Source organism: Ornithodoros turicata, chromosome 1 (genome assembly GCF_037126465.1).
Source record: "Ornithodoros turicata isolate Travis chromosome 1, ASM3712646v1, whole genome shotgun sequence".
Taxonomy (NCBI): domain Eukaryota; kingdom Metazoa; phylum Arthropoda; class Arachnida; order Ixodida; family Argasidae; genus Ornithodoros; species Ornithodoros turicata.
This window is the reverse complement of record NC_088201.1, coordinates 140804051-140822706: the sequence shown is the minus strand read 5'-3', so window position 1 is coordinate 140822706 and position 18656 is coordinate 140804051. Positions and strand designations below refer to the sequence as shown.

At 47.9% G+C, this 18656-nt stretch overlaps 1 protein-coding gene across 2 annotated transcripts in view; it reads right to left on the bottom strand.

Moving 5' to 3' along the window:
* LOC135370024 (uncharacterized) overlaps positions 1-18656 on the bottom strand; it is a 147964-nt gene that overhangs the window by 106689 nt on the left and 22619 nt on the right. The window lies entirely within an intron of this gene.

Here is an 18656-nt window from a genome sequence, read left to right as displayed (position 1 = left end):
AGGACAGTTGAGCGTTGTGCACCGTGAGAGTCCAGTACTTACTACTGTTAAGAACCCACTAAAGTAAAATATGCGTGCCTCTACGTTAAAAAATAAAACAAGTTGACGGGTTGAAAATGCGTGTCATATTTGTTGACCTCATGTCATTACTGGGCCCAATTATTTAATTCCCTGACTGACTTTTGTGAGCGAATAAGTACGCTTAGGCGCTGGTAGCTCTCATCTCCTTCAAGGCGGTTCCGTTGTGACTGTACTTACATTTATTGCAGCGTTCACGCCACTGACGAAATCACCTATGGTAGACCGTTTGTGGAATAGACCTCATTTGTCTCGTCGCATCTCTCGGGGTCTCGGGTTTGTCAACGCGTAGTATCGCGGTTTGAATCGATGGAGCTTCATCAAACCGGCGAATTTCCATTATTTTCTTCAGTTGCGGGAATAATAAGTCACATGGAGCAAGGTGAACGGGTAGGTATGCTGTGCAATCAACGGGATGGTATGTTTCACCAGAAATTGATTTGTAGTGAGAGCCGTCTCAGCTGTGCCATTGTAATGATACAGGATACAGTTGCAGGAGCACCACTTTTCAGGACGATGTCTATACAAAGCGCTGCGGACGCGTTGCTGGACTCTTCCGTAGAATTTGTCATTGACCTTACGTTCTTTATAAAGACGTAGTCATGGCGCAATACAACTTCTCTCTTTTTTATCGTGTCAGGACGGCACCAACCGGACGGTAGTTGCTATCTTCATCCTTCTGTAGCAGCAATGCACCAAGGCCTGACCTTGAAGTATCTATGCGTACTTGTATACGAAAGGACGGGTCGTCAGAAAACAACCTGAGGGCCGGCTAACTGCAAAGCACGTCCTTGAGACCAGAAAACGCTGTTGAATGCGCGTCAGTCCAGCCGAAGTGTATGCCTTTCTTCATGGGGTCGCGTAAGGCAGCTGCGATGGCACTGTAACTTAGAATAACCTTATGAAAGTAAGATGTCAAGCCGAGGAACGACTCCTGGTCTTTGACGTTGGAAGGCGTCGCGAACCCTTGAACCGCTGCGACTTTTGCCGGATCAGCTGAGACGCCACGCCTACTAACCACAAAGGCCAAATAGAAAATTTTACTGCAGAAGAAGAAACACTTCTGTGGCTTGAATTTGAAGTTTATCTTGAGGTGCGGAGCCTTTCAAAAATAGTTGCTAGATGTTTCACGTGGTCTTCAAAGGTATTGCTGTGGACGACACAGCCGTCCATGTAGTCCATGGCGGATCGAAACATCGCGTTGTCAATGACTGTATCGACTGCTCTGTGACAAGAAAATGCTGCTCCTTTTTACCCGAATGGCATCCACAAGTACTCGTAGAGACGCAAAGGTGTTTTTCTGTTTTCATCGAGATTTCATGAAATCTAGAAGTCAGATCCATAACCAAACTTGCTGCCAACCAAGGCTTGGAGGATGCCAACCATGGCTTGATGGACCATTAGGTTGATGGTCCATCAACCGCCCAGGAGCTGGAAGATGGGCGGATGATTCCAATTTCCAGCATGTGGTCGAACTCTGCGCGTGCGATTGTCATATTCTCCGGCGGAAGACGACGGGGACGAGTGAAGACCGGCGGGCCAGTGGTTTCGATATCATGGACCACGTCGTGTTTCATGGGCTGGGACCAGTCAGGAGGTCGAGTTAGCTGCGGGAAGTCCTTCAAGATGGCGAGCAAGGGGTTGCTTGTGTCTTGGTAGAAAGCAATTCGAAGCCAATGCAAGGACGAACGTATGCCCGACACAGTGAGGCTTGTGGAGGAGTCTATGAGCTTGCGGCGGCGCATATCGACGAGGAGATGGTGATGGGTAAGAAAATCGGCTCCGGTAATAGGATGGATTACGTCGGCAACGAGAAAAATCTACCGAAAGGTGCGTCGGAGGCCGAGGTTTAGGGTGAGCGAACGCTGGGCATAGACCGGGATTCGGGAACCGTTCACTGCAGTAAGGGTGTACAAGGATTGTTGTCGACGGTCTGTACGGCTCGCGGCGATTACGCTGACTTCCGCCCCAGTGTCGATGAGGTAACGTCGAGCAGAAACCTTGCTGGCGGACGTAGAAGAGGCGACTGGGGGAAGAGCCTGGGCCATTGGTCGCCATCAATGGTTCGTCGACTGGTTTCCCTGTTGTTGCCAGGAGCAAAGGTAGGAAGCAATGGTGTGCGTCAGCACCGAAGCGGCGGTGGTACCAGCACATTGCAGGGCTACGGTCCCGGCTGGCGCAACGGTTGGTGGAAAGGGACCGTCTTGGGCTGCGGCCACTTCGACCGCGACGCTGCCGTCGGTGATGATTTTCTTATCTTGACGTGTGGGAAGTGGCTATGAGCGCGGAAGGGAGCGGAACTCGCGACAAAGGTCCTCACTGGTGGCTGCGGGAGCTGGCGCGGTTGGGGGCGGACAGGTTCCGAAAGGGGAAATGAAGGGGACACAGCAGCTACAGCTGGAGTGGCTATCTCCATAACCGCGCCAGCAAGAGTGGCCAGCTGGTCGAGGGTCATGTCAGCCGCTGTGGCCAGGACCATTTGTACATCCTGTTGGAGGCGTTGAAGAAAGAGCTGACGCAGAAGGGCATCGTCCACGAAAGCTAAATGGTCGCCGAGCAGCTGTTGCATGCGCCGCAGTAACTGAGAGGGCCTGCGGTCACCGAGCTCTTCTGTCTGACAAACATGCGATTTTTCCTGACGTGTCCTGACATGCCCGGACCTGTTCAGTCATGCTTTCCTTCCACATGTAGTTTTTTTTTCTTTTCGAAAAGAAACATTCCTGTCTTGATGATAGTGCTGCCCTGAATGGGTGTAGTGCTAGAATGATTCTTAATATTTTTGCGTTTCAATTAGTTCAGAGAGTAATCGCAACGGGGACAGGTGCATGGCTTTATCCAGGAGGAACAAAGCGTTATTATTCAGTTATCTCCCTGGCTCTCGGATGAGACGGACATCTCTTCTGAGCTCGCCGTATTTAGCCATTGATGGCGTTAGGATATTTTGTTCTTTTGCGAGTCTCATTTAGTAAGACTTTGGGACTGAAATGCTTAATTTCTACGATCAGCTTTCATGCATGGTGCTTTTCTGTAACGGGTTTTCTGCTTCTTATGCAATCGTTATAGTAGAATAAAGGAAATAATCTTGGGATAGTGATTCAATAAGTAACAGGTCCCCTGTCTAAGGCGTAGGCGCCCTGAACCGTGCAGGTGCATGCCTGGGTGATGACGTCATGCCGCGGCTCTATTGTTTCAGGTGGACCTTGTCCAGTTGAGCATTAGTGGAAAAACGGTGTAGCCCTGAGACAATAGGCTGACGTCACGACCAATGAGCAAGGCATGCAGAGGGCCCAAGGATTCACTTCTCTGTTGGGCACTGACGGGTGTGGACACGTTAATTCTGTTTCTAGCAATTTCATTGACCGTTAGTGGAAAAGCGTAGCTTCGCTGGGATTCAGTTTGCCTCTGATGGGGTACGGTTGATGAGGGAATGCAGTGTACTTGTCCGATGATGGTGAGTGCCTTTTTTCACTCTGTTCAAATGGTTTTCTGTGTTTGCTTTCCTCTGTTGCCCGGCAGTCGTGAGATTTTTCCTCGTTTAACAGCACTCCTGACATGTCCTGACCTGCATGCTTTCCTTTGTTGTCGCTCTGTATTTTTTTCTTGTATGGACACGAAAGGTTCATTTTGATCGTCCTTGTCTTGACGATGACGCTAGTGCTGCTGCACCCTTGATTTAAATGGGAATAATGCCTGAAAGATTCTTAATAATTTTGCGATTAAATTAGTTCAGAAAGTAACCACAAGAGGGAGAGATGCATGACTTTATAGATGAGAAAAAAAGCATTACGATTCAGTTCCGTGCCTGGCTGTCGGATGGAGCAGACGCATTGTTCTGCTCTCCCAGTGACTCGTGTTGTGGTGGGCTGATTCCTTCTGTAACTAATTCTTTCGCGCGTGATTACATTGTCCCCCTTTTTTACGATTTTAATGCCCGTGTATGGTCGGGTGCTGGTTGCTGTTGTCCAGGCATTCCCGCCACTTTCTATCTTCTTCTGCCTTGGAAAAGAGAGCAGCGCTGGCGTGATTCTTAATAATTTTGTCATGAGATTAGTTGAGAAAGTAAGCGCTACGGATTGCAGATGCGGGACATTATAGAGGAGAAAAAAGCATTGCGAGTCAGTTCCCTGCCTGGCTGTCGAATGGAGCAGTCGCATCGTTCTGCGCTCCCCGTGACTGCTGTTGCGGTGGGCTGCTTTGCCTGATTCTTTTGGTTGTTAGCTATTGATGGTTAGAATATTTACTCTTGCTTTCACAGCCTCTGTATTATGAGTGTTTTTTTTCTCCTTGCATGTCCAGAGCTGTCCTAAACTGCCACACATGCCATGATGACGTCACAGCTGACGTCACAGGATGTTTTCGTGGCCTGCCTCTGTCCTTCGTTGCCCAGCGATGGTCAGCGGCAGCTCTGGACCGCTCTCTTCATGGTGGGGTCGTTGATCTTCAACTAAACTCCTTCTCTCCATTTTATTTCTATATTTTTATTTTACTTTCTACCTATTTTTTGTTTTTATCAGCTCAAGTAGCCCACAACTCACACAGTGGTCTGGGTACGTCTTAGATGCTCCCCAATTAGTGTAATGACTCACTGAATGATTCTGACTGTGAGGGGTCCCAAATTGATCTAATTGCTAATTAGTGGCGTCCAGGCCACTGTCACGAGTCATCATGCCTTGAACTGGCTGCTGAAATACAACTAGGGAAATCAGTGCCTACTGCGGTGGTCTGTATAAACGCAGGAGCTCGACTTCATATGCCATGTATAAGACCGACCAATTACACTACGCGCCAGATTTCTGTCTAGGGCCCCTCCATTGGACGGAAGCCGCATCGTACTTTAGGGCACGGGATCAGCATCTCACGGCACCGGCACGTACGTGATATCCTCGATCGGCGTAGTGGTCCTCGGAAGCAGCAATGTAGAGCGCTCAAAAATTTCCTGTCCCACGAAAACGTGCTTTATACAGTTGCCCGGGGTCCTGTTCTACCAAAGGCTTTTGTTACGCCTGCCGCAAGTATTGGTCGATCACATACTTCACTTGTTCCATGTACGTGGCCATCAGCACAAAGTACTACTGGCCAGAAGTCTTCAACGACGTCCGTCATGTGTCCGACGTCCAACGTGGTCATCGCGATATGTGCCAGTACAAGCTGTCGATGTTATCTTGTGGACTACTGCAGCCGATACCAGTGCGTGCTGCGTTCCATACGGTGGGCTAGGCCATCATCGGTCCCTTCTAGTCCTCACGCCGCTACATTATTGTCATCGTTGCCACAGACTACTTGAACAAACTCGTCGAAACCAAGCAGGTCCGGAACATCAAGGCAGCTACCATTCATATCTTTATTGGAATACGTCTGGTCCTCAAGCACGGCTGCCCAGTGGTGATAATTGTTGATCCAGGAACATGGAATTGTCGCAGGTGACCTAAGACGCGCGCAAGAAGCTGACAACCCAACAACTTCGTCGGCTCGCAGGAACTGGAAAAAACGGCTCCTGCAGTTCGCTTTTATTTAGTCAGCTTACGAAGAAGAGAAAAAACCAAAACTATGTACATGGTTGACAACGTGCAACCAACATACCCCCCTTCACGTTGAACAACCTTCGGAGTATCGTAGACTGAGTCTAGGCTGGTGGGAGTTGAAGTCCACATCCATTTGCACATAAGACGTTCTTGATATTGCCTACAGGCTTCGTCAGGCTGTCGGCCATCATATCTTCTGTACGTAGGTAGGAAATGAAAAAATCACTGCTTTCGACTTCGTGTCTAGCGAATAGGTATTTGAGGGCGATATGTTTGGACCTTTGATGCTGTACTGGATTTTCGATTAGTCTTATGGCCGCTTGATTGTCACTCTTGATTTCCAAGTTCTCCGTACCGTATTTGCAGAACCCAAGTTCTTTAAACAATGTCTTCACCCATTTACCTTCTTTAATGGCTTCGGTGATAGCGATGTATTCCGCTTCACACGTTGACAGCGCGACGAGTTGTTGCTTCGTCGATTTCCAGCTGATGGCTCCTTTGGACATGGTGAATACGTAAGCACTACGTGACTTCCCTTTGCCTGACTCGTTCCAGCTTGCGTCGCAATACCCCACGACAGGTTCCGCACAAGCTGTGTACGTGATACCCACTTCTTTCGTCCCTTGCAAGTAGCGTAGCACCCTTTTTGCCATTTGCCAATGAGTGGACGTGAAACAGTGGTTAAACTCACTCAAGTAGTGAGTTGCAAATGCGATGTCTGGACGTGTTCCTTGCACCAGGTACATCAGGTTTCCGATCAAGTTTTGATAAGGGACCGTTGATTCAGTGTTACCTTCCGTTGTGTGACCAACGTTGTTATTTGGACCTGTTTCCATTGGAGTTTTGATCGGTTTACAATTTTCCATGCTGTAACGTTTCAAGATGTCACTTATGTACTTCTTCTGGCTAAGCGTGAGCTTCTTATTGACTTTGTCCCATGTGATCTCAATTCCCAGGATGTACTTTGGTTCGCCTAGGTCCTTTAGGTCCACCTTTTCACCCAAGTTTTTCATTGCACTTTCCAGGGCCTGTTTGGTTGTCGCTAGAAGCAGAATATCGTCAACATAGACTCCCAAAATAACCTTGGTACCTTTGTTCTCCAAGATGTACACGCAGTTGTCTGCTTCTAGCCGTCTATAACCTTGCTCTCTCAGGATTTTATCGAGCGTTCTGTACCAGGTCCGTCCGGCTTGTTTTAGCCCATATATTGCCTTTTTCAGCTTACAAACGTGGGACGTGGTGTTTGGGCTTCCTGGTGGTTGTTCCATATATACTTCCTCCTCGAGAATTCCATGCAGATACGCAGTTTTGACATCCAGCTGTCTCATGGCCATGCCTTCTTCATTCGCTAAGGCAAGCAGTGTGCGAAGGCTCGTGAGTTTTACAACTGGCGAAAAAGTTTCGTAGTAGTCGAGTCCATAGACCTGAGAACAGCCGACCGCTACGACCCTTGCCTTGAACTTGTCAATTTTGCCGGTAGGCCCTCGTTTGATCCGATACACCCACTTCGACTTTACAACTTTCATTCCTGGTTTCCTCGGTACAAGGCTCCATGTTTCCATTTCACGATGTGATTGAAGTTCGTCCTCCATAGCCGTGGTCCATTCCAACTTTTGGGGCGAGCTTGTAGCTTCGTTATAGCTGTGTGGCTCCTTCAGTTCCACTTCTGCCATATCACAGTAACTTGGTTTGGCTGGGTCCACCTGGAGGCGTTGAGGAGGGCGAGAGATCCGCGTTGACCTTCGAGGTATGGGTGGCTCACGAATCTCTTGTTCGTTCCCGTTGTCGTCCTCCTCGTCACTAGTGTTGCTCTCTGCAGCGGTTGGCCCGTGTTCGAGGGCCGTTTCGTGCTCGTGAATTTCTTCCCGGTCTGTCTGGTTACCCTGCTGGTTATCGTTAGGGTTTGTGTCCCGCAAAACGATGTATTGAACTTCATCGTGTCGTGGTGTCTGAACGAGAGACTCTTGTAATAAGTATGATCCTCTCTTCTGTTCGACAAACGTGACGTCCCGATTCACAATTACACGCTTCTCTTGAGGGTCGTAGAAACGGTAACCTTTCCTGTCGATGCAGTAGCCGAGGAATATGACAGGCTTGCTTCGATTGTCCAGCTTCGTCCTGTACCGATCGGGAATATATATGTAGGCAAGGCATCCGAAGGTTTTGAAGTACTTCACCGTCTGAGGTCTCTTTGTATACACTTCTTCGGGGACTTTTCCATTCAGAACTGTTTTACTACATCTATTCCGGACATACGCAGCAGTGTTCATGGCCTCAGCCCAAAATTGGGGCGGGAGCTTGGACTCTGCCAACATTGATCTTGCAGTTTCTACTAGGGTGCGATTCATCCGTTCCGCGATTCCGTTTTGAGCTGGTGAATGCGGAACAGTCTTCTCATGAATGACTCCTTTGTTCCCCAAAAAACGCTCGAGTTGTTGACCGAGAAATTCCCCTCCGTTGTCTGTTCGCAACCTCTTGACATTTCTTCCTGTTTGTACTTCTGCTTGACGTACAAAATGTATGATTTTATCCCCTGCTTCATCCTTGTATTTGAGGAAGTAGACGAAGACTTTTCTACTATGGTCATCCACAATGATGAGGGCGTATTTACTTCCGCCAATCGATAATACTGGAAACGGACCACAAAGGTCGGCATGCAGCAATTCCAGTACGTAATCCCTTGGTTTAGCGTTTATGGACTTGAACGAAGTCCTTGGCTTCTTCGCTGTAAGGCAGTCTTCACATTGGGGATGTTCGCGTTGGATGGTGGGTAAACCCCTGATAACGTGTCGTTGACCCATCTGTATCAATGTGTCGAAGTTCAAATGACACATACGCCGGTGCCACACCATACTGTCATTCTTTGTCACGCTTCTCGCAACCTCTCTGGAGGATGACGTCACTTCCCCATTCAGTCTGTAAATTCCTGCTTCTTTGGCCCCTGAGAAAACGAACCGGTTTCCTTTGAAAGCAGTACATTCGTCCCCGCTGAATGTGACGATGATACCACTGTCGGTTAGTTTGGAAACGGAGATCAAATTGTCCGCCATTCCGGGTACATACAGGACTTCCTTTGCTGCCAATGTGTTGACAACACTTCCGTTTTTCACTTTGAACATGACTGTTCCAGTTCCTGCGAGCCGACGAAGTTGTTGGGTTGTCAGCTTCTTGCGCGCGTCTTAGGTCACCTGCGACAATTCCATGTTCCTGGATCAACAATAGGTTATGGGCCCAGGGAACTTACCAGCCGACTGCAGTGTACTACAGTACTAGGATATTTGCTGGGAAACCAAGAAGGCATTCCAGGAAAGTCTGAAGATGGCATCGGCTGGAGCTTCTGTCACATTACCGGGAGGCGCCATGGAAAAATTGGACGGGACCAATTACCCGACGTGGAGCTTCAAGATGACAACGTTCTTGAAGGCGCGGCAACTCTGGAAAGTCATCAATGAAGACCCTCCGACAACTCCAGAAGCGAGAGCTACATGGGACAAGGAGGATCTGGAGGCACTCAATGTCATCGTCCAAATGCTATCGAGTGGTCAAACCGCATATGTCATTAACCAGACTTCAGCAAGAGGAGTGTGGAAGAAGCTGGAAGAAGTGAGTCGGGGACGCACTTTAGAGAGGAGGCTTAGCTTGAGGAGGAAACTCAACGCAACGAAATGGGAGAAAGGCGAGAATGCGACCCAGTACATGCACCGTGTACAATCTGTTGCTGAGGAGTTACGCACCTTGGGAGACTCTCTCGACGACGCGGAGGTAGCATCGGTAGCGCTTCAGGGGTTGCCACGTCCGTATTATGGTGTTGCAAGAAGTTTTGACGCCTGTTCAATGGCAAACATCACTCCTGAGAAAGTGAAATATGCACTGCTACAAGAAGAAGGACGTCAAACTACGTCAACGGATGAGGCGGCGTGCAAGGTTAGGATCTCTTCAGGAAGACCAAGGGACAGGAAGAAAGTAAAGTGCTACCACTGTGGGAAACGTGGCCACTTCGCTCGAGACTGCTACTCCCGACAAGACAACAGAAAAGTATCTGATGCTCATCCTTCGAAATCAGGACAGCAGGATACCAGACCCGAGAGACCAAGACAAGGGGCCCGAATGGCCAAGTCTTCTTCTAGGCACGAGTTTCACCAGGACGAAGGCCAAGATCATCACTACGCTTTTGGCGCAGGCGAATGTTGGACGGCAGAAAATCTACTGGAGTGGTCTATCGATTCTGGTGCCAGCAATCATATGACAGGCAGAAAGGAAGTTTTAACCAACTTCAAAGATGATGAGCGAAGAAAGGTGACTTTGGCGGACGGGAAGGTTATGAACGCCTGCGGAACTGGAACAGTCATGTTCAAAGTGAAAAACGGAAGTGTTGTCAACACATTGGCAGCAAAGGAAGTCCTGTATGTACCCGGAATGGCGGACAATTTGATCTCCGTTTCCAAACTAACCGACAGTGGTATCATCGTCACATTCAGCGGGGACGAATGTACTGCTTTCAAAGGAAACCGGGGGAAACCGGGGGAAACCAAAGGAAACATGGAATTGTCGCAGGTCACCTAAGACGCGCGCAAGAAGCTGACAACCCAACAACTTCGTCGGCTCGCAGGAACTGGAAAAAACGGCTCCTGCAGTTCGCTTTTATTTAGTCAGCTTACGAAGAAGAGAAAAAACCAAAACTATGTACATGGTTGACAACGTGCAACCAACAATAATCACTGATCGTGGAACCCAAATGATGGCACGGTCGACTGAACCTTTGTTCCGACATCGACGGATCAAGCACAACCATACCACAGCATATCATCCTGCTGCTAATGGACTTTGTGAACGCACCAATAAGACTCTCAAGCGGATGACGACGCTGGCATCAGAGGGGGGGGGGGGGAGAGAAGTGGGCAGACATCATTCCCTATGTTGTATTTTGCTACAACACACGATACCAAGAATCCACCAAACAGTCTCCTTTCTTTCTTGTCTACGCCTACGGGATCCCGTGCTCGCCAGGAGCTCGCCGAGCTGAAAGACTCCGCGACGTTCACCAGCGTGGTTCATGAGAGGCTAAAGTGTGCAATGCAGCTGGATGCCGCATATTCGAGAACGCGGAGGGACGAAGACGGCATACACGGAGGCGTTCAACTAGCAATTGATTTTATTTGGACACACAACTCTAGTCAGGAAAGTCCCGGGCAACATAGGCGACGTCTAGCGGTGATATGTTGACTGCCCTCTGACTCACGTTGTTGGAGGAACAATGTATGAAGGCCGCTTCTACAATCTCGCGTCCAAGCCTAGAATGTGTCTGAGAAGAACGTAGGCATTGTGGTAGAGAGGGGTGCATGTAGGGCAGGAGCGTAGGTGGTCTCTTAGCCTTAAAGGCATGTCATCTGACTGGGTGTAGAAAAAATCGTTCCCGGAGAAAATGTCCTCGGAGTAACCGTCCCCGGAAAAAATGCCCCCCGGAAGAACCGTCCCCCTGAAAAAATGTCCTCAGAGAAATTGTCCCCGCAAGTAAAGTATCCCGGAAATACGTAGTGCTTCAGCATAAATTGTAATCGGAAACGAGACAGGAGCTTTGATTCAATAGCGCTGAACAGAAAATAGTACTTTATTAATATAGAATATCGATGCATACTTTATTACACAATACTATTTTTATTACATTTTACATTGTTGCTACATGAGAAAAGGGATATTTAAAAAAATACAAGAGAGTTAGTAGCGAATGGTGTGACCGCCGCAGTGCAAAAACTCTTATGTTTTCCTTCATGCCGTCCTGGAACTCAAGGCAGAGTGTTCTCAAACGATGTTTGGAGGTCTTCGGCGCTTGTCTTCTTCCTCTTCGCTGGAGGCGCTCCAACAGCGCCCCTTGCAATCCTGCTCGCGACTGTTGCATGTTCTGCTCTCAGATTGTCAATTGCTTTCCGTATGGTCCGGTGACTGTGCCCTACAATGGAGCCATGCCTTCGATTCCATGCTTCGCACATGTTTGTTCGATCTGCATTTGACACCGTGACGTCGTGCACGTTCCACACTTCTTTTGGGAAGGCAGGTGGAATTCTTCTCATACGAACGGTAGCGTCAGGTCTCAGGATGCTGCGGTACGCTCCAGACACGTACGTTGCGTCGATGTACTCTAGCAGACTTTCTAAGCCACTTAACTATACGCTTCACAAATAGTCTATGCCATCGTCGACAAGCTGTAGAGGCATGAATGCAAAAGCATCCACGCGAAATGCCAAAGCATCCCGGCGAAATCCCGGAAATTGCTGTAATTTTCGTATCGGGTCACCAACCCTAGTTTTTGAATTTTTCTCCACGTACGAACTTTGAGACAAATGGAAGAAACATCCCTGTGTTCGAACGTGCTCACCGAAAACGCGCTTCACTGCAGTCATGGGCGCCTTCTCAAAGTTCTTCAGGATCAGGTGTGACTCCTAGGTTCTCGCACTCGTCGGACACGCGCTGGAAAAGTTGTTCATAAAGCTGTTCCGTCTTGTGTTGCATGAATGCGTACACAACAGAAACGTCTGCTTCTCCTAGAGGCACGAGGATGACGTATGTCTGTCGGAATAACTTAGGCGCTAGTTTAAAGTTCCCGTCCATGAACCACGTCGAACTGCTTGCTAGAACTTTCAGGCACTCACTTGTGGCAGGCACTAGAAACCTCGATGCAGGACTTTTGTTGTCAAAGAGGAGAAACCTTTCTTCACGGCAACTCCCAGTTGTTGTCCACGTTGTTTCAACGATCAGGTCATTGAGCCTTTGAGGACACGGCGGCCTTGCTGCTGCCCGCTGCTGCCCTATACACATCTTCAGGGTATCTTCACTCTTCATTATTGACTGTTCCTCTCGGGTCAAGTCCCGCATCAAGTTGGCGACCAGGGCAGCTGACTGAACTGTTGTTGCTGATGCGGCGTCTTTAAGCCTCTGCTGCGTTTGTGACCCCTTGATTTGCACATCATCTGGTGGATGGCGGTGCTCTACTATATGCCTGTGTATCAATCAAGGCACCCCTGCACTGCTTCCGTTTCACGCAGATCCATCGGGCACTGGACTTGACATCCTTCTGAAGTACTGAAGAACTTCTGCCCACCGCGTCGATTTTTTGAACCTTGTCGACACACTGGCCATGCAACTGCACTGTGGCTACTTTTCATACCCAACGTCGCAGAAACCAAGAAACGCCGCAGGGAACGCAAAAGTGACACGCAGTAATGGGAGCAAGTTGTTATTACCCGAAACCAGGGGTTAGTGTCCAGGGAACCAAAACTGGGACGAACCTCACTGTTACGTTCCGTTCGAAATTGGAAACCGTCTTCCCACCGGGGACGTTTTCTCTGGGGACGATTTTTCCGGATCCCCATCTGACTGAGCTCGAATTTTTGCCCTGCGTTGGAGGAGCCGAACATTTAGACATCGTGACGTTTGGCCGAAATATTGTTCTCCGCAGGATAGCGGGAGGGAGTACATGACACCTCTTTTGCATGGGACAAATCTGTTTCGGTGATTAATTTCACATTCTCCATTGGTTCTTGGTCTATTTACCGCGGCGATCATTCTAGCTGCATCGGTTGCGCACGGGATCTGCGTTCACGAACTCGCAACTGTTCAAGGTCGGCTCCAGGGAGGACTCCACTTGCGGTCACTGTAATTATCCGGAGACTATCGCACATATCCTGACAGAATGCTGTGCATACCATACTATGCGGGAAACTCATCTTCCCCACGCAAGGCCTGGCATACTGACAGACGTCCTCTTCCCCGAAGGTTCTTATGAAGAACGGCTTTCAAAAACTCGCGGCGTCGTGCGCTGTCTTCAAGAAACGGGCCTCGCGGAAAGACCACTCTAGCGCACCTCTCATTTACAGTGTGCATCCTTCCCATCACCATCGGTCATCCTGCCTCTGCCTCACTTTGAAATCGTCAACTACTTCCCCCCCCCCATTTTCTTATTTTTTTGGATATAGTCGTGACGATGCCCACTTGAGTGCGGCCAACAACGGCAAGCTACCTCGACCCCCCCCCCCCTTCCAGCTAGTTTAAACGCGCAGCGAAGTACAATTTCGACGGGAAAGGAGGACGCTACATTTTTAACCCCGTGAGCAAAGCCATGGGAGTAGGGAATGCTCACCAGCCGCTTCTTTTCCACAGGAAAAGGCAGGTGCCAGTTTGCGAGAATCGGAGTGAAAGATCAAGGAACTGCAGTTTGTCCTTGTCGTGAAGCTCCTGAGTGAACTGCAAGCCCAAGCCCAGGCTATGTTGTCTGTAAGTAGAGACAATTTTTGCCCTCTTAATTGATCTATGATGGATAACTTGGTAGTCATCCACATAGCGAAATATATGTATGAAGCTGTCGTTTAGGGGACTTGAGAGGTTGTCAGCAATAGCACGGTCAACAAAAAGCAGGTAGATTTCGCTGTGCACGGGGTCTGCGCTTGACCCAATGCACACCCCGGCCTTTTGGGTGAAGATATGGTCGTTGAACTCAATAAGACGGGAGCTGAGATACACCTTTAAAGGGACTATCGCATACATCCCAGTCGATTCCGAAACTTTAGTACCACAGTATTTCTTGGTGATCCCCGACAAGAGCAGCGAAAACCCCAGGTGAATAGGTTGCGTATATGCTGAGCAACCTAATGAAATACATCGAAAGAGCAGCAGACGACGGAGTATCAAGTCCCTCTCCACCAGCTCTCCCCAAAGTCTAGAAAACGTCACGCCCAACAGGGCCAATGAGAGCACGTCTTCTCGCACAGCTGATCGGTGGGGTCGGCGAGCATCTGAAATGCGAGGCGGAGAGCAGACAGCCAGGAACCGTCGTAATACGAGAGTGACGTCGTGTCGCTTCCAAGCGATTCTGGGGATTACAGCGTTGAAAAAATTGCGTTAGATGTCGACCCTTGCTCCACAGACCATCTGCCACCTGACCCTGCCGCAAGTGAAGGTGCAGGCAGTGAAAACGAACCGTCCGATGGCGACGACACTTTCAGGCAAGCTATCCGATCGCTCATGATGATTGTGCACTACCGGGCATTTTGACATTGGTCCACTTGGAAATGACAGGTGCCTCTGCACTTGCTGTTCCCCAGTGGAACCTGACGAACACCGGGTGTCGGTTCCTCGGAATTCGAGGGTCAGTTGTATCGCCGATCACTTGCTCCTCAACGGCGTTTGTATGCGGAGGGAGCTCGCTGGTTGACGCACCCATCTTTTGTCGTGATGACCCCCGCGTATTCTTGAGAGACTAGATAGTAGGTACAGTGTCAAAACACTCCTCATACGTCGTAAATGGCGTGATTTCATTCCCATTTAATTCCGAGCACATGGAAACGCTATACTAAAACTTTGCTGCTCTTAGTCAAATAAATCATTACTTTTCTTCTTTATTATTGTTTCACACAGGTGCCTCCGATTCACTGCGTATTGCTTCTTCACAAGCTGGATTTATGGGTACCTTGGCATAAGAAATCGAAGGCAGATACCAGGATGTCCTGTGCGCAGGATCAGGACGGTGTACCCATCGACTTCATATAGTGGATAATACGAGCAACATAAGTGTCAAGTGGGCCACTGTATGCAGACCAGGCATATCCATTGTAGGGCTTATCGTTGTTGTCATTGTTGTATGTTCATAAAAGCTGGTTTGCTATCAAAATATTATCGATGCTTCCTGCTTTTCATAACCATATGAGGTGAAGAAATGTTGCAGTGTGAAGTCACAAATTATTGAGTTGTTATACTGGTCATAGTGTTAGTCATATGTGCATGCACTGACCGTTTCGAAAGTTTTAACCCTTTGTAACAGTTCAAGAAGCATGTCTCACAAGCAGTGCAGACTTGTAGTCAGATATTGCAAGTACAGTGGAATGTGTCAATAATTTTCATTGCAAATCATTCTGGAGTACAAACCAAGGTTATCATACGACGAGGACAAGCACTGGTACTTGTGTAATGCATATATATTTTGAATACCAGATTTCAGCTTCACAATAGAGAGCTTGCTTTTGTACCAAGTTTTTCACCTATGTTAGGGGGGAAAAAGAAACTGGTGCGTTTTGCCCTGAGCATAGATTTATACTTCATTTCTAAGTGGAGGATAGAGGTTAGTGCCAATATGTGTATTACCACAGTTTTATCCATGGAGGTAAGAAACTAAGGAGAGGGCTATAAGATCGGAGGGCCGTGGGACCCCTCTAGCGGTCGCTCCTGGCAATACCACGCCCATCTAGTTGCCCAGTCACGTGATCCCCACATGTTTCGGCGTTATGGCGGTCTGCGCGGAGACTTGGAAGTTTAGCAAACCTCATCTTCAGGAAACCTCTTACCTTCAAGAAGTCCATTCGCACAATACTTTGAAGGTTATGAGGTGTTTCAACATTCGCCGCGTGATAAATCACATCAAAAGTTGAGCAAAACAGAAGAGAAGCCAGGCAATGTCACGATGACGTACGTACGTCTTCTAGCGATTTAGTGATCCATTGCTTCCACACTGAGATGATCTATCTTGTGTTTCAACGGGTGTGATAACTTCTAACTCCAAAGATGTTATGAAAGCGAAAACAAGTTATTCGGCCGCAGCTCGTGTCTGTATTCAGGTAAGGTACGCCGCGGACATGGAGGACGCCATGTTTTATGACGTCTTGCCGTGACGTTTATGGGTCACGTGTGTGGGCAACTAACCACAATGCCATGCGCGGGTCACAGCACGCTCGCTTGCATTGGGAGAGGCGCTTAGGGCATCTCCTTAGTTTCTTACCTCCATGGTTTTATCTCCTCCTGTGTACATGAAAGCTTTGTGAACGTTATAGAAATATTAAATGTGTCAAACAAAAGCTGACTACATTATGTCAGTAGATTTTATTTCCCTCTTCCTTGCTATCTTTTCAGTTGCTGTGTAGAAAGCTGGCATGCAGATGTGAAGCTTGATGCGCTGAAACAAGAAAAAAATTAAGACTTAGAGAAAAAAAAAAACTTACTATCATGCACATATCAATGCCCAGTACCATCATATTCTTGAGCCCTTGGAGTTGTAACTGGAATTGTACTAAAAGCCATGGGTGTGCATATAGTTCACTAGACGCCATTCATAGCCAGGTACTAAAATTGCATTTAAAAAAAGTTAATTAGAATCACAAACACAATTCAGAAACGTGTTTGCAGCTGGACCAAAAGCAAAAATGTGCATATTGGAGGGTTCATAACGCAGTGTTTGTCTCTCCATAAAACATGTGGTGGCCCTGGAAAGGGCCTTTTTTTACTTTAGTTTCACTGGCTCGTTCAGTGTGTGACGCAGGTGGAAGCCTCACTTCTAGAACCTCAAAATAAAAATGCTCTATATAACAATATCAAACTTTCACAGTATGTGAGCAATATATATCACTCTTAGAGGCTGATACTCTGCATGAGCTGCAGGTTTCACAATATGAATGTTCACTATGACTCAGAATTCAATTAATTCACTGTACAACACAGATATTAAACTTTCCTAATAAATAGAAGCTTGTCATACTCACCACCTGAAGCAGATTGCTGCTACCATTACCATCAAGCTGCTTCTCTCCATCTGTGATAGAAATTGAGCACTTGATGTTGGACAATATCATGCATAAAAGTGTAATACCGAATGGAGCTATTCTTCTGGAAAGCTGCCTCCTTGGCTCTCTCTTGCTCACAAAAATGATGGCGAGTGCATGCTGGGTTATATTGGCAAAGAAATATGGGATAAACTTTTTCTTAAACTTTAATGTGTTTAATTGATGAATAATAGATCATTTGATAAATTTTTGAATACCACCACACCGGAAAAGTTAGACGGATGTCGTCAAAAAGTTACGTGAGGTGCTAGTGGAGCTTAAGGGGGTCTGGTACATCATTGCCGGTCGCGGTTTATACATATTCAGATGTACATTCGGAAACATCTGGAAACAAATGCTTACCTTCTCATCCGGTACGTCGGCAGTGTCTATTTGCTCATGGAATAATGTGGGCACAGCATAAGGCTTTAGACCCTCGCATTTGGCTGACACTCCCATACAGGATTGCAATAGGTCCGCCTCCACTTACGCTTCGTCAGCAGAATACGAGGAACAAACGTGCCGAACGTGCAATTTTTCTGCCACGACAAGAAGCCTGCCGGCGATTGCTGCTTCCAACTTCCGTTTGGTGTCCCTGTCCTTGGTCTCGTGAAATGTTACTTCTGGGTCCGCCCCAGACGATTTTTTGCCGTCAGGAACACCACGACCCGTTCCCGAACTCAACGACATGTAGCAATTTCATCACTAAGCGAAATTCACAGCACTTTCGAAGAAATAGTTTTTTTTTTTCATACACGTACCACACACGGTGCCATCTCCAAAGCAGACGATGTCTCCGAGAGAAAATGGGGGAACGCCGCCCTCGCATTGGTCCTGTTGGCTCCTTCCCAGAATAAGACATCGTTTGTGAAACAGATCAAACAAGCGCCTAACCTCCATCTCCAAGTTTTCTTCACTGTAAAACTCACAAAGCTCGCTATCCATTCCGCAGCACCGTATCCAAAAGATCCTCATGGCAGCGACCTCTTGGCCGTTTTCTTCAAAAACACCTGCAAAATGTGCCGCTCAACCAACCCTTTTGCATAAGGAATTCCAATGAGTGCATCGTGGTCCTGAACCAACTCCACGACGAACACAGACAAGCCTTCTCCCTGGATGCCGCCGATCTCTATTAATGTCTACAACCCAAAACGTTAATGAAGAATGGGGAGACCATCATCCTGGAATACGGAGCCCTGAAGTTCGAAAACGCTTGTGGTTTGACTGTGGACACATTCCTGCGTCTTTTAAAGGTGTATCTCAGCTCCCTTCTTATTCAATTCAACGACCATATCTTCACCCATAAGGCCGGGGTGTGTATTGGGTCAAGCGTAGACACCGTGCTGAGCGAAATTTACCTGCTTTTTGTTGATCGTGCTATTGCTGAAAACCTTGCAAGTACCCTAAACGACAGCTTCATTCATATCTTTCGCTATGTGGATGACTACCATCATAGATCAATTAAGAGAGCAAAAAT